Raw genomic sequence first — 17,872 nt, 5'->3', positions numbered from 1 at the left:
AACGCGTTATCGTTAGACAGTAAGTTACTGGCAGTTTCAGAGAAGCTGGATTTCTTTTCGACCTTACTATATCATTTTTCTAATGATATCCCAAGTTGGACTGGGTTTAACTACCTAATTACACCTAAAAGGATATCAGAAGACATCCACACTATTAGCTATCTTCCTGCTATTAACTCATCGTCTACAAACTTGAGCACAGTGCTTGAAGTTCTGCTCCAGTCCAAAGCTAAAGCCAAGAATCTTGGTCTCTTAGAAACTGACGTTGTTATGGATCAAGCGATATATGCAAAAGCGGTGGAAATCCTGATGAACCCTAGTCATATTGATCTTAAATGTTTTATTGTCCTCCGAATGGGTGCATTTCACACATCTTGTATTTTTCTAGCTGTTATTAGCAAAAGATTTAATGATGCCGGATTACAAGACTGGATAATTGAAGCTGATATAGCCGGTGAGTGGTTTCTTTATCTTTTTAAATTTTATTGACATTATATTACGTAGCAAATATTGCAGCAGATTTTTTTTGACCAAAGAAGGTCGAAGTACTAAAGATATTTTTTATATATTTTTAAGGTAAAAGTTCATTGGAGCGTATTTTGAAGGGAAAGCAATATAACCGTGCCGTTCGAATTTATCAATATTTGTATAATGCACTAACCCAGCTGAGGATAAAATATTTTGAAAGTTGGTTAGTTGAAAACAATCTTTCCTCGTTGAATAACTTCTCTTCCTGACCTGAGTTCATTAACTTTTAAAGGAGGTAAATAAATTTGCCTAAGTATACTTTGTGTCTGTGAATTTAATGATGATATTAAAATTGTACTTTTATTATTTCTAGACAAATTATGACAATTTTAAATCGTTGTTTGATGATGATTTCTTCAAAACTTTAGATGATCACTCAAATGTGTTAAAAGATATTGATATTTCCGGACCAACTTCCGCTTTTTGGTTTTCGTTTATTGAAATGTTAAATATTTTTTTTGCTTTGCTCCGTTCAACGAAGGTTGGTAACTGGATTCTTTATTTGGAGGCAACACGCCAAATGCTACCGTGGTTTTTTGCATATGATCGTCCGAATTATTCTCGCTTCTTAACTTTCTATTGGGCCGAAATGATGCAACTTCCTAAAACTCATCCAAGTATTTATCAACAGTTTATGTATGCTTGTACTCAAAAAAAACGTTTGGATTTCAACAAATTTTAGTTTTAAAAGTAGTTTTAAGTTAAATCTTTATAACTTATTATCGTTTTGAAAACAGGGATGGAAACTTCTCCGTAAGAAGAACGAGCGGTACGTTTAACAAAGTTCCATCTGACCAATGCATTTAGCAAACTATTAATCGTGATCAGAAATGCCAAGGGGGAATAAAAAGTTATAGTACGTCTGAAGGAACCATTCAACGCAGGGTACTTACAAGTCATACTGTTTCAAAATGTATTTCAATTTTGAAAAACAACATGGGAATCACAACCAAAAAACAAACACCAAAAGATGGTAAACCATCAAAAAAAGATTTCAACAACGGATGTGTAGAGAGAGCTTTGATACTAATGACAAATTGGGATCCTTTTAAGCAAAGAGATTCTTTGGTAAATATTTGTTCTGGAATAGAAGCACCTGATGAGTTAAAAGATAATTTATTGAATGCACAATCCATCGAGGAAGCAGAGTTCCAAAGGTTCTTTAGAGAACGCATTCAATCTTCAACAGTTTCTTTTTATGTTCCCATCAAAATGTGTTGTCTGCAAACATTTAACAATTTAAATTTGAAAATTTTTTTTTGCCTTAAAGAGAAATCATTCACTATATCAGCCGAACGAAGTATATTTGGAAGATTGCTAGTTATTGCATGTGGTAGAGAAGGTCTAACTTTGAAACAAGTACTATGTTATTCTTTGAGTCCTATCCCATGGCCGTTGGGATTACCTGATGGTAGCCTCGTCAAAACAAACAAGATGAACCTTCTTCGTAAGTTAATTTACTACTATTACTATAGGTATTGATAAATCCTCTTATTCAATTAACAGTTTAACTTGAAATAGTTGCCGAAAGCCGAAATTATGTGTTTGTTAAGAACATATTAGTCGTTCTAAAATAATTAATAAATACTACCTAAACACTACATTTTAGTATTTAGGTAACATTTTCAGTTTGATAAATTAATATTAAGTTTAGTAATTTTAGTAACTTTTAGGAACAATAGAATATTCGGTGGATCGAGAACACTTTGAGGAATTTGTTTTACAGGTTCCTCTAAGTGCTGCACATGTTTTCGATGGAATGGCAATTCTGCAACAGCTTGCTAAAATTAAACTCAAAACTTTTGGAGATATTTCAGAATTTATTTTAAATCTAATTCTGAAAGGATCCACAATATATTTTGTGACAGACCAATGCCAACCTGGCTCGATAAAATCATTCGAGCGTGCTCGAAGAAGTCAAACAGGATCTCTAAATTTTAAAATTCAGCGGAGAGAACAAGCAAGACCTAAACAATGGCAAAAATATTTGCAAAATGCTACCAACAAGGCTGAGCTTATTTCATTCCTACTATAAGATTGATCACATAATGAAAGATTTAAATCACAGCTTACCGGATATGTGCTCTTTGTAAACTTGCAGTCACGATTTTATAAATTGACATGCGAGGTTGGCGATCAGGTTAGCTAATAAATTATTACTTTGTTTTATTAATTTACGTGGTATAAGTTATTTCTGTTTTTTGTAGCGTATCTTATAAAATTATATTATACATAAAGGTTTACGTTTATATTATACATAAAGGTGACACAAGTCAAGAGAGGAAGTTGTATCACGGCACACAAGTCAAGAAAAGGCTGATACAAAAGTATTCTTGTGCTCTAAACACGCTGCATCTATTGGTTTCGAAACCATTTGCATTCACACGGTTGACACAGATATTGCTATTTACGCTTTGAACTTCCAAAACCAACTTGAAATACACTTATTTGTGGATATTGGCGTTTCTACTGAAAGGCGGACTCTTGATATAAATTTGATTGCCTCACAGTTAGTTACTGATTGTTGCAAAGCTCTTCCTGCTCTTCATGCATTTAGCGGGAACGATTATACAAGTGCATTTTACGGGATTGGCAAGTCAAAATTCTTCAAACTAATGAGACAGTCTGAAGAGTAAAAGTCAATTTTTTCCAAGTTTGGGGACTCTTTTACATTTGATGCAACACATTTTGCCCAAGTAGAAAAGTTTATATGCCAATTATATGGATTGAAATGCAGTGATACAAACGAAGGAAGATACCTCAAGTTTATTACCAAGAAAGAAGCTTCGGAACCCCAAAAGCTTCCACCTACTAGGGATTCTTATTGTGTCATTGCAAGAGAGTTTCGTATGTAACAGCAATTGTCAAACGATCACTAGAGGCAAATCCCGATATTCCAAAACCCACTGGATATGGATGGCGAGAAATTGGCGATCAACTTGAGGTTGAATAGATGCTCATTCCACCTGCTCCGGAGGACGTTATGCAGTTAATTTCCTGTGCGTGTAAAAAGTCAAAATGTGAAACACTGGTTTGTCTTTGTCGATCGCATAGATTGACTTGTATGGATTTGTGCAACTGTTCGTCTTGTGAAAACACAAATGATTGGGACGACACTTTAACAGAATATTATTTGACCGATTTCGATGCAAGTTTAGGATTTTATGAAACTAATTGAATATCTATCTATGATATACATATATGTATATATATATATATATATATATATATATATATATATATATATATATATATATATATATATATATACATACGCACACACACACACATGCATGCAAAAAACCGAAAATGTGTTTATCCTTGATTTAAATGAAGTCATCAATCAAGAACTTCGACTCTTGTAATATTTTCCCTTTTAAAAATCTGTTCACGAAAATCTTTTTGGTTATTTTTTTTTTCTTTCACGAAACTTGGAAAAATTATTAGCGTGACGTCATCAGTACCAAGTAGGAGCTCAAATTTAACAGTTTAAGCACTTTTAGAATTGCACATAATTTTTTCTAAAAATTTATTCTTTATTATAAGGTTTTCTCAAGAGGTTATCTAACGTTTGACGTAAATATGTATTTTTTAGTTTGATTTTTGAAAAAATTTATCAGCATGACGTCATCAGTACCAATTAAGGGCCCAAATTTGACCCTTTAAGCACTTTCAGAAAGGCACGTAAAGTTTTTCTCATTCAAGATATCAACCTTAAACTATTTAAGTAGTTTTTGTAATGTCCACTTCATTTCCAAGAAAAAATTACACGTAGCGTCCAGACTATATCTTCTATCAAGTATAAACTTCATGAACTTATTTCTGAAATTGACTCACTTAAATTGTAACACTTTTAAGATGACACAATTCAAAGAAAAAAATCCAGTCTTTATTCCTCTCCTAAATGATGCTAAAATTTAAATTAGTCAAAGCGCCATGGAGAGTTCGATGCTTTTAATTGATTTCTCTAATTCTATAAAAATACCAAGTCTTCTGTCCACTTATTCATGTCTAGAATATGACCTTTGAAAGTTAGCAATTTTAATATAAATAGTCAATTGCGTTTTCCTTTTTAAATATTAACTCATTTATATAAAAATAATGTTACCAATGTTATTAAATTTTTTTTCTCGCTTAATCCATCCCATTCGCTTTTAACTTTTTTGCTTTCCCGACCTTCGCTTTTAAAATTTTCGCTCTTAAAAGTTTCGCTTTAGAGACACCGAACCTTTTTTTATACTAAATTTAGTATAAAAAAAAGATAAATAAAAAAGTCGGCTTATTCACACCATAAACAGTCGGCTCTTTCAAAAAATTGTTTGGTTAAATACATAACCTTAAATCAAACAATTTTGACAAAAGCTTTAATCTAATATTTTTTGTGTAAATGAAGGGCAAATATATATATATATATATATGAATGCAGCATGTTTCTCTTATCAAATAAAACATTAAACTTAATCTTAAAAATAAATAAGTAAACCACCAAAAAATTACTTTTCATTTTCAAAATCTTTAGTGCTCCCTTACGACGCTATTTATTTTAGTAAAACTGTACATTTTTTGTGGGTTACAGGTCTCCAGTGTTGCCGCACAAAGAGTTAAATACAATAAGGAACGGATGCCCTTAGTTAGAAGTAATAATATTGAATCCTTCAAAATCTGACTCTTTCATACACACACTCCCCCTATTACCAATAACAGGAGTTTTATTATTATTGCCTATTATTATTACTGAAACTTATATTACTATATTATTTACCATGTTGTTTCTGTATATTATTATAATCTACTTCTCTTTTAATGCTATATTTTAACTAGGTATATAAAAGTCTTTTATTCAAGACAAATGTATAAGAGTACTTGAATTTCATCCTAAATTTATCAAACATCTTACTTAATTATTATTCCATAAAATTTTTCTTTTAAGTATTATACTGTTATACGTTTTTTTTTATTTTTTTTTATATTTAGTTTCCTATTATGGTGTTTACTTAAAACTATTACTTGTGCTATATGTAAATATTCCATGAAATATAAAATCTATTTCAGAATGTATTTGATTTAATTTGATTTGATTTAAGACCAAGAGGCTGGTCTTTATCGATAAAAACTGCTTTCAAAATGGGATCTGCTTTGATTTTATCCGTTTTTACATATTTTCGGACCTCCCTTTATTTTTGAATACAGAACTTTTTACCATTTTTATATTGTGAATTCGGTCAAAAGATGCTAACGCCAGCCAGGGCCGCCAAGAGCCGTCACTCTGCCTGGGACATCAACCCTGATTTGCGCCCTTATTTATCAAAATTTCCCTATATTATAGGTGAAGGACGTTATTTTTATTTTTTTTTATTTTTAGGTACCTTCTTTTCATTTGGCGCCCCTTAGATATCTGCAGCCCGGGACAAACTGTCCCTTTTACCCCCTCTAAAGTTTTAACATGATATGAATTTTACCTCTGCAACAGGCTCAGTATACATCTGCCAATAGTCTTGTTTATCTTAAAAGTGTAAATTAGAAATAATGCAATGTAGATAAAATAAGGTTTAAAATAACATTGCTAAATACATATGACATTTATTTTTGACAAGATAAAATCAAAATGCAATTTCTATTGATTTTATTTTTATTATAATTCTACTGATTTTAAGAAAAGTCTGTCATTAGAAAAAAAAATTGGTTTAGAGTTAGTTTCTTTGTACTTTACATCCGATTTTAAACGATTTTAAACCATTTGTAGCAACAGGATTGGAGGATGCTACTGCAATCGCACGTGTTAACCGCCTCAAATCGAGCAAAAGCAAAACAAAATTGTCAAACTCAAATATTATCCAAGTTTCGTTATCAAATCTTTCATCTCGAGAGGAAATACTCAAAAAATGCGCACACCACAAACAAGAGATATACAAGAGTGTCTACGTACGCGAAGACAGAACGCCAGAGCAACAAACCGAGTTTAACACCACACGCACCCAACTCAAAAAGCTTAACGACAAACTTGCCGCTGCTAGCATTCTCGATAATCCGTTTCGGAATGTTATACATCGAAGAACAGGTCGCATCTGTTGCATCGATGTCATCGAATCAACGTCCAATCAGTGCTACGTATTTTCATCCCCAGCCAGAGCTCTGTCAGACTACGCTAACTACACAACCGCTCCTAATTCAGAAATTTCCACTGCCAACTAGACGTCCTAGACCAATAACTAAAGCAAAAATCAAACCGATACAACCCGACGCTTCTACAGTCTCACCTCGCCATCTATGTTACTGGGCAAACAACCCATGTTCACTCAACAATGAAAAACGCCAAGAGCTCTATACTAGACTATCAGCTCTACATATATTCAGCCGGCCACACGTCATATTTTTTGCAGAAACTTGGTTCACAGATTTATTAGACGTTACCGTACCCGGCTACCAACCACATCGCATAACCACATGAAAGAGACAAGAGGGGCGGTGGAGTTGCAATTTACACAAGAGACGATGTCATAGTCAGCGAATTTAGTTCTACTCAGCTCAACTCAACATCAATTGAGCAAATCTGGCGAAAAATAAAACTTGGTTAAGAACCATTTCTCCTTGGCTGCTTATATCGTCCACACGACAAAAATGATCAAGTTCTTACTCAGTGTATCACATCGATCACTACCGCTCAACAGATACTGCCTAATATAAACTGCTCTCCAATGCTAATTTATGGCGACTTCAATTTTAGCCATACATCTTATGAGTCTATCGAAGTTAACGGCGGAATTGCAACTGTTGCTCACGTGAAAGGTTAGCGTCAAGGCGACATCAGGTTCCAGAAGTGCCTTGATGAATGTCACTTGACTCAGCTTATCACATTCCCAATCTACCGTTGTAGTCGACACGTCGAGCCTACTAGCACACTCGATCTTATTATAACAAATGAGCCAGACCGTGTAATCTTCATTAAACAAGGCGATTCTCTTGGTGACACTCCAATGGGCCAAGCACACTGCTTCATCTATAGTCAATTTGCTGTTGCATGCCTCAAAAACTCGCCTACTTTGCCGCTAAAACCTCGACTCATTTGAAGTCGAGCAAACTACGCAGCAATATCAGCACATATTGCAGCTGTTGAATGGGAAACAGTATACACTGGACTAAATGCAAACGATGAGTACCAGATTCTAGGAAACGTGTATAATGAAGCCACTAACCTACACATTCCGTCAACTACCACTCCCTTTACAGAAAAACAGGAGCAATGGGTAATACCAGAACTTATTGAGGCAGTCAAAGCTAAACGCACCTCTTGGGCCAAATACATCAATGCAGGTCGGTATACGCACAAATTTCTCAAAATATCGCATCGCACTGCCTGCAAAAAAGTTAAAAAATGGTCAAAGCTGGTAGGCAGAAGTACGAAGAACTACTCGTCAGGGATTCCGAAAACAACCCCAAACGCTTACATGCATATGTAAGAAGCAAGCAGAGCGTCAGTAACAACATAACATCGCTTGAAACAGTCAATAGCAACATCACAATCACATCACCGATACCGGCGATATAAGTGCATCGTTAAATAACTATTTTCAATCAGTCTTTGATTTAGAGCCCGAAGGTTCAATGCCAGGCTTTGGAAGTCGTACTAAAGCAGTTTGTGTCATCGATCCAGCAAGTTTCTCTATCGATAGAGTACAAAAATGCCTAAACATCCTTGATGAAAGAAAATCAACCGGCTACAATGGATTACATCCAAGGGTCCTTAGTAAATGTTCAGCTACCTTTGCCAAGTCTCTTTCGCTTATCTATAAGTGCTCGTTTGCAACTGGTGTAATTCCTGACTTGAATCGAATGTAACACCTATTTTCAAGAAGGGGAGTAGGCTTAAAGCATCCAACTACCGGCTAGTCTTGCTCACTTCCATACCTTGCAAAATAATGGAAAGTATTTTACAAAAAAGAATAATGGAAGACTTCGTTGCTAATGGTCTAATTTTTCTAAATCAGCATGGCTTTGTTCATCGTAAGGGATGCGTATCAAAACTTTTAGAAACTCGGGATATCATGACGGAAGCAACTCACTGCAGACACGCAGTAGGCGTCATTTACACAGACTTTGCAAAGGCGTTTGACAAAGTACCATATAAACGCCTTCTTCATAAGCTGAGAGCGTACGGTATTCAAGGCGCTCTTGTTGACTGGATCGCAGCTTGGCTAAGCAATCAATGTCAACGAGTGGTTATAAATGGCATTACTTCTGAATGGAAAGCAGTCACTAGTGGAGTGCCTCAAGGCTCGGTCTTGGGCCCATTGCTATTCTTAATCTTTGTAAACGACCTGCCGGACAGAATTACTCATCATATGAAACTGTTTGCTGACGACAGCAAAATAATAGGGATAATTAAAAAGGAGTCGGACAACATCACTCTCCAAGATGACGTTGACAGAGCAGTGGAATGGTCACATATTTGGCTTTTGCATTTCAACGTTAAGAAATGCAAAGTAATGCATGTTGGGCGCGGATGTAACAAGTCAACGTACAAATACTCAATGTCTAACGTCGACGGCACCCGTCGTCCTCTCGAAGAAACCGCAGTCGAAAGAGACCTTGGTGTGATGGTCTCAAATGATCTTAACTTAGAGAGTCAAATAGAGTCAATAAATTGAGTCAGCCGCATCAGTAGCAAATAGAATGCTAGGGCGACTCAAAAAAACATTTCGCAGTCGCAGTTTTTATTTATGGCGCACTCTGTATCTCACTTACATTCGCCCCTATCTTGAGTTTGCTGTACAAGCCTGGTCACCGCATTTAAAATCAGACATCGCCATTCTCGAGCAAGTCCAACATCGAGCAACAAAAACAATGTCGCGGGTCAAAAACCACGATGCCCTAAAGAGAGAAATTTAGTCAGTTATTCTATTGATCTCTTTGAGTATTTTATTTCTCAGAATAAAAAAATTCCCGATTTTAAAGAAATACAACTTGAATTTCATGAAATTCAAAGCGTGTGAAACCGCTCCATATTTGTTAATTTATGGTTTATGGTTTCATGATATCAATACTTTTTTCTCTAACTTAGCAGTTTTATTTACAGCTACGGCTATTTGAAGCTCAATGTTGACTGATTTACTTAAGGATGCCATAACCTTCGTAAGTTCCTTGAAATCACGAAGTCAATTTAGCTATCTAGTTTGGTTGACTTTTAACAGATTTAGGTAGACCAGACAACAATTCTCTTCTCTCGATTAGTCACGTTCCTATAATATAAATTATAAGAACGTCAATAATTATAATAAACGTAATAAATTATAGATATTATAATTAACGTAATAAATTATAGTATAAACTATTATTTAGCCAAATTGTTTAACCTTGATTATTAATAAAGGTTAAACAATTTAGTTTAATAATAATAGATAATAAAACAATTTAGTTTAATAATAATTTAGTTTAATAATAAAAGTAAAGGCTTTTATGAGAATTATTGTCCCCTTTGTTTTCAAAGAGCCTTATTTCTTAAGTTATGAAAAAATAAAAATGATTTTTCGTTTCTACAAAATTATTGTGTTTTTTTAGAACTAAATATTCCAATATAGACATTAAGGATAAATTGTTTATTTAGTGTTTGAATAAAAGCTATTATGGATACTTTACAAGAGTTTATAGTTCCTGAGGTTTTCTGTCTCAAAGAATGTCTTTAAATATCAATGGTTTAAAAATTAAGAAATATAATAAAATTAAATTGCGCAACCTCTGCAACTTCTTCTTCTATTGAAGTCAATAACAAATTTTGATTTTATTGTTACCCTGTGTAATATAATAGATTTTGTTGCTGCACAGTGTAACAATGAAATAAAATCAGAATAAAATCAAAAGTTATATTACAAATATGTCGTGGTTACATGACATATTTGTAATATAATTTTTTTAACTACACGATTGTGCAAGCAAGTAATAATGAAATTCTTTATAGTTTGAATCTTATTCAAGCCTTAAAAGACTGTGTCTCTTTACTTAGAAATATTTTTAATCAACACCTTCAAATATGTTTTAAACAAACCTAAAAATTGCATTTCAAATTATTTTAAATTCGTTATCGATTAAATTATTATTAGTTTCTTCAAAAAACAGTTGCAGAAATTCAGTTTTCTTGTTATACTAGTTAGAAAGACGACATTATATCTTAAAGTGTCTTTTTTTTAACCAATTGCCAAATCACAGGTTTTATTATGTGAGTTTGACCTTTGGGAAATTCAGTTAAATTTTTGCTTAACTGGATGAGTTTCAAAAATGAACTCCAATCTAACATTATAAGCAACAAACCTTTTCTTTACTGAGGCGCCAAAAAGGTTAAAAGAGAATGGTAAGAAGGAGTTGCAAAGTTGTAGAGTTATCTATAGATAGTAAACAAGTTTTTAACAAGTTTCTTATGAACACTTGTCAATTGTGTTTTAAATAAAATTCAAATATATTAAGCTCAGCTACCTTTTGTATAAACAGCTGTTTTCATAGCCAGACATCTTTGTAAAAGTATTATTTAGAATTGTGCAGTTATTACAATAAGTTTTTTTGACTTTTGGTAAGTATTTTTAAAGTTTATTTATAATTAAAAGTTATTTATAAAATTATATAAAAAATTTATAAAGCAAAATGTTAAATTTTTTTTTTTTTTGCACGATAGTTCTGGGACGTGGTCTTTATGAACTTGAGCATAAATAAACAGGTTGGTTCCCAGATTTCTCATAATAAAAATGCTATCTTTTGTACCTTATTCATTTGATTTTTGTTATAAATAAAATCTATAAACTCTTGCGCCTACTATGGAATTTTTTTTTTTTTATACATGTTTATTTTACAACTACAATTTGACTTACTATTTAATAATAAGTCTTACTATTCGATTTTTAAAAATAAGACTTACTATTTGATTTTTATCTAATATGGTAATGTCATGGTCTTGAATTTTGTCAACAGAAATCTTTTATTAAAAAAAATTACAACCTGTATATAGTATATATTATGTCAGGTGAGTATTCTTAAAAAAAAATTTAATTTGCAAAAATCATATTTTCAGCTTTAGTGACAATTTTAGCAATGTTATGAGCCATTTAATAAATAATTTAAACATTTTTATAAAACACACTCAATCCGGTCGAAACTTAAAAAAAATTAGGGAGATGGGCATAATTTTTTTAGACTTAAAAAGCTAAAAATAAACTAAAAATAAACTAAAAATAAACTAAAAATAAAAATCTTCAACAAGTAAACGAATACAAAGCGTGTAATATTCAATTGAAAAAGCTCATATATCAAGCTCGTCGTGAGTTTGAACTTGATTTAGCAATAAAATTGAAGGAGACTCGACCCAGGAAATATCCGGCCTATATCCTTAACATCAATTGTTTGTAAAGTGATGGAGAAAATATTACTTGACACTATTGTCAATCACTTAGTCGATATAACCTTATTTCAAAAAATCAACATGGTTTTGTGAATAAAAAAGCGTGTGTAACTAATTTGTTGGAATCGATTGAAGTGATGTCAGAAGCATTTTGTGACAAAATATATATGGACGTAACTTTTATAGATTTTAGTAAAGCGTTCAGTATGGCTCCCCAAAAGAGACTAATTCACAAACTTGAGGCATATGGTTTTACTGGAAATCTCTTGAATTGGATAAAGTTGTTTTTAGACCAGCTATTTCAACGAATCGAATTGGGCGGTTATGTATCCTTGTGGCTAGAGGTATTTAGTGGCGTCTTTCAATGATCTGTCTTAGGTCCAATATTTTTTATCATTTTGTGAACAATATATTTGATATTGTTAACCATCTGCGTAAAATGTATGCTGATGACGAAAAACTGCTGACCCGTTTAGACCACCCATTAGCTTCACAAAAATTTCAAACTGATATCTTCAATACCGATAAAGGTAAAATCATGCACATAGGTAAAATAAACAATTTTTATGTCTATTCAATGCCAGCTAATAACAATAATAGTGTCGAGCTAAAGCAATGGAAATTTTGAACCAGATTTGCCGGAATTGTTAATACAAAAAAAGGTGAAGCCTGCACCTCAGCATCGTGGCTATACAATATATATTTATAACCTTTAATATATATATATACATGTAATATATATTTATACATATAATATATATATATATATATATATATATATATATATATATATATATATATATATATATATATATATATATTATATGTATAAATATATATTATATAATATATATTTATACATATAACATATATATTTATATATATATATATATATATATATATATATATATATATATATATATATATATATATATATATATATATATATATATATAACCTATTTCATTAATTTGATTTATGTTTCATTTAAATCTAATATGTTTTTTTTTATTTTTTTTAATAATTTCATTTGTTGAAAGTTTTAACCTGCATATTATTTATATTTAAAATTATTTTTTTGGTTTCTTTTTTTCCATTCAGGTTACAACTAAAATATTTACTGTTAAGCATCCGATACTTTTTAAATATTAAAGGTTTATGTAACATTTAAAATGAGAATATGCTCAGAGGCAGGTAACAATTTTACCTAAAAAAGAGCTAGTTTGTTTCCAAAACTGGATAGCATCTCTTTTTGCACATAATTGATCTTACATAATTGATTAATGCAAATAAAATATGATGTTTATGTTTAGAAATTTGCATTTTTTTTACCAAGGTTTGTAAAGTCTTATATTTTTATATTTTTATTACCAAGGTTTATAAAGTTATATTTTTTTTACCTAGGTTTATAAAGTCTTCATCGCCCTGTATGACAACGATTTTTTTTATTTAATTCACACAGTCTGTGTCACATCTTAATAAAAAAGGTAAAAATAAATTTCGGCATTCCGGCCTACAATACTGTAATTCCGACCGGAACCAGATTGACCTAAAAGTTACATATTCCGGCCGGAACGGAATTCCGGTACATCTCTAATGCAGAGTTTGTTTCAGCTCTGCTTTGGCAATTTTATCAGGGTTTTCCAAAGCGTCTTTAAACTGTTTTTGCGTTGCCATTTTTAGCAATTACCAGTGGAAGCGATTTTAAGGTTTATATATGTGAATTGCTTTTAACTCGATAAATACTCTTTGAAAATACTTTTATATTCGTGAAGTTTCAATTACCTTTTTTTTTTTTTCTAAGTGACACGTTTTTAATAGTAATAATAAACTTTTTGGAGAATATATATATAATAATATAACAATAAATTTTATTTATCCATATATATGGATGAATAAGTCAAACTTATTTATACATATGGATAAATAAGTCAAATTTATCCATATATATGGATAAATAAGTCAAATTTATTTATATATATGGATAAACAAGTCAAATTTATTTATATATATGGATAAATAAAAAAAGAAAAAAAAAGAATAGGAGATTATTATAAAGATCTGAAAATGTTCAAAAATTAATTTGAATAAACAAACAGATTAAAACTCAGGTGCAACGCAATTGTTGACAATAAGTTAAAAAGCTAGTTATAAAATATTAAAAAACTTGTATATCTATAAATATATGCACTAACTATAAACACAATATAGATATATATATATATATATATATATATATATATATATATATATATATAAATATATATATATATATATATATATATATATATATATAAATATATATATATATATATATATATATATATATATATATATATATATATATATATATATATATATATATATATATATATATATATATATATATCTAATATAAACATATTTAAACACATTTATAAAACAATTATATAACACATATTAACACATATACAAGCAATACAAAAAAGCTTTACATTATTATAAAAACACATTGATAAAGCAACCATAAAGCACATATTACCACATACACATACTTATCAAAAAAGCATATATGCAAATCATAAACATGACGAACAAAAATTTTAAAAATGGCACGAGAAAATTTTTTTTTTTAATTTTTTTTTTTATACATGTTTATTTTACAATTACAAGTAACCAATCACTGATTGGCAGTGAAGATATTCAAATTTAAATCATATATGATTTAAATTTGAATATCTTGAGTAATATAGAGATATATATCTCGGATTATTTTTACTTACACGTTATTATATTGTTGTAATTGGTATTTATTTTATTCATATCTCGGAGTTGTAAGCAACTATATTTTTATTTACCTCGTATATTTCGAACTTTATATTTATAAATATAAAGTTCGAAATATACGAGGTAAATAAAAATATAGTTGCTTACAATTCCGAGATATGAATAAAATAAATACCAATTACAACAATATAATAACGTGTAAGTAAAAATAATCCGAGATATATATCTCTATATTACTCCAATTAAAATAAAAAGTACAATAAATAAAAATAAATATGCTGATTTTTTGGAGGAGAGTTTAGATGTTTCACTATAAGTTTATTTACCACATTTCAAAATAATGTTAGTGTATAAATATGATAAAAACAAAATTTGTGTAAGATTGATAAAAAGAACTACATATTTGTAGTCATAGGAAGCTCGCAGAAGACTTAAGTTAGTCTTGACATCGAGTACCTATTTCTTAGACGTGTAATACACATAAAAAATCAGTTGCATACGTGGTATATATGTACAGTAACATATATACCTTGTTATTAATATTATTTTTTTTTATCGATTTGTATTAAAAGTTAAATTCCTTACAGTTGTTTAGTTTAATTATTGTAGTTTTTAGCTTTTTTTTCAGAGAGTATTCGTTGTTTAAGTTTAATAGTGATTCGTTTCTGGAAACTAATTTGTTAAATAAATAGGGACCACGATATTTAATTGAGAATTTTGAGAGTCTTGTTATTTCAAAAGGTATCTTAAAGTTGCCTGTTGTTCTTGTATTGTATTTATTTATATTGTTTTTAAAAAAGTGTGCTGTAAAATGTTCTGGAACCAGACTTAGTTTATATTTAAACATGAAAAGTATATTTTGAAAAATATTTATTTGGAATATATTTAGTGCGTTCATTTATTCCAGTAGGGGTTGAGCATAAATAAACTTGTTTTTGTTGTATACTAGTCTTGAAGCGTGTTTTTGACGTAAGTAAAGTGGTTGTAATTTAGATTTGTGGGTACTGCCCCATGCTATATTGGCATACATGAGATAGCTATGTATGATTGAAAAGTAGAGAAGTTTTAGACTTTTTTGTGACAAAAATGGTCTTGCCTTGTAAAGTAAACCTATGTTCTTTGATATTTTTGTGTTTATGTAGTTTATGTGGGGTTTCCAGGAGATGTGTTCATCAATTAGAACTCCTAAAAACTTTGTATTCAGAGCTCTTTTGATGGTTATATTTTCTATATTAATTGTTGGTAGGTTCAGGGGTATTTTTTTAATTTGTTGATTAGAGTGAAATAGTATATACTTAGTTTTTTCTATATTGAATGACAGTTTATTTGATTTAAACCATATGTTAACTTTTTTTAGTTCAGCATTTGTTTTTTCATAGAGGTCTTCGATTGTCTTTGACGATTAAAATAAGTTTGTATCGTCGGCAAACATTATAGCTTTAAAGTTATTAGAGGCGTTTGGGAGATCGTTTATATAAATAAGAAACAAAAGAGGAGCAAGAATAGAACCTTGGGGTACACCACAAATTTGTTTTTAGTAAATTTGAGTTGCTTTTTCTATCTATAATAACACACTGTTGTCTATTATTAAGATAGTTTATAAACCAACTTAAAGCTTGATTTTTTATACCATAGTTATTCATTTTTGTTAGTAAAATCTCATGGTTGACGGTGTCAAATGCCTTTGACAAATCAATAAAGATCCCTAATGTGAATTTTTTTTTTAAATGATCTACTTATCCTATTTGAGAGGTCAAGGATTGCATGCTCAGTTGAGTGCAGCTTTTGAAAACCATATTGGCTTTTATTGATAATTTTGTTAGTTTTTAAATACTCATTTAATGAATTATAGATTATTCGTTCTAGAAGTTTTGAGAATACAGTAAGGATAGAGATTGGTCTATAATTGTTTAAAGAATTGGTTTCTCCTGATTTTAGATTGATACAATTTTAGAGATTTTTACTTTATCAGGTACAATACCTGTTGAAATTGATGAATTAAATATTTGGTAAATTGGATAACGTATCTCCTCAAAAATATCTGACACTACTTTGCAAGAGATGTCATTGATTCCTTGGGAGTTAATTTTAAGTGATTTAATAGCTATTTCAAGTTCGTCTTGATTTATTTCATTGAAATTTAAAAAGCAGTGTGAGCCTGTTAAGTATCTTTAAATGTATTATTTGGGCATTGAATTTTCGATACAAAATCAGCACCAATGTTGGCAAAGTATTTGTTAAATTCATTGGAAATATCTCGCTTGTTGTTTGATTCACTTTTATTAATAATTACTTTAGAAGGCATTTTGTTAACATTAAATTTACTTTTACCAATAATTTCCTTCATAATGTCCCATGTCTTTTTTAGATCACCATTAAATTTTTGTATTTGATTAGAATAGTATAAAACTTTGTGTTTTTTTTTTTTTTTTTTTTTAAAATAGGTTTTTGTATTGCTTGTAAAGGGATAGGTTTGCTTCGCTTCTATTTTTTAAGTATTTTACGTATAGTTTTTGTTTTTGTTTTGAGGATTTTATTATTTCTTTTGTTATCCATGGACAATTTAAATATTTTGTTTTTATTTCTTTTTCTTGAATTGGAAAGCTTTTATGATATTGTAGGATAAATAAATTTATAAAGTTAATGCACGCAGAGTTTGTGTTTCCTTGGTCACATTCTTGGTAGACCGTTTGCCAACTTGTTGCCGATAGCAAGTCCTTAAATTTTTGAGTAAACGTTTCATCGATAATTCTTTTATAACCAAAGATTTTTGAATTATTAATTTTTGTGGAATTTTGTGACAAAGAGAAGTATATTGGAAAGTGATCTGAAATATCTGTTTTTATTATTCCTGATTTTAGAGAAGGATCTTGTATAGAGTTGTTTAAAATATTGTCAAAAGCAGTAATAGATTTGGAAGTTAACCTAGTAGGTTTGTTGATAATGGGGAAAATATTAAGTTGAAACATGTCGTCAAAGAAATTTTTAGTAAAAGCATGCTTGTTGTACATTAAAATATTTATGTTTATATCTCCAATTATGAATAACTTTTTCTGTTCTCTATTTTTTGTTTTCAGGTGGTCTGTAATTTAAAAAGATACAAAATAAATAAAAATATATATAGGGTAGATTAGGGTATTATGAGCACCTTAAGCAAAAAATGGAATAATTTCAAAAATAATTAAGCTGGATCCAAAA

This window comes from Hydra vulgaris, chromosome 02 (assembly GCF_038396675.1).
Source record: "Hydra vulgaris chromosome 02, alternate assembly HydraT2T_AEP".
Taxonomy (NCBI): domain Eukaryota; kingdom Metazoa; phylum Cnidaria; class Hydrozoa; order Anthoathecata; family Hydridae; genus Hydra; species Hydra vulgaris.
The sequence above is the reverse complement of the archived record's forward strand: the minus strand, read 5'-3'. Positions refer to the sequence as shown.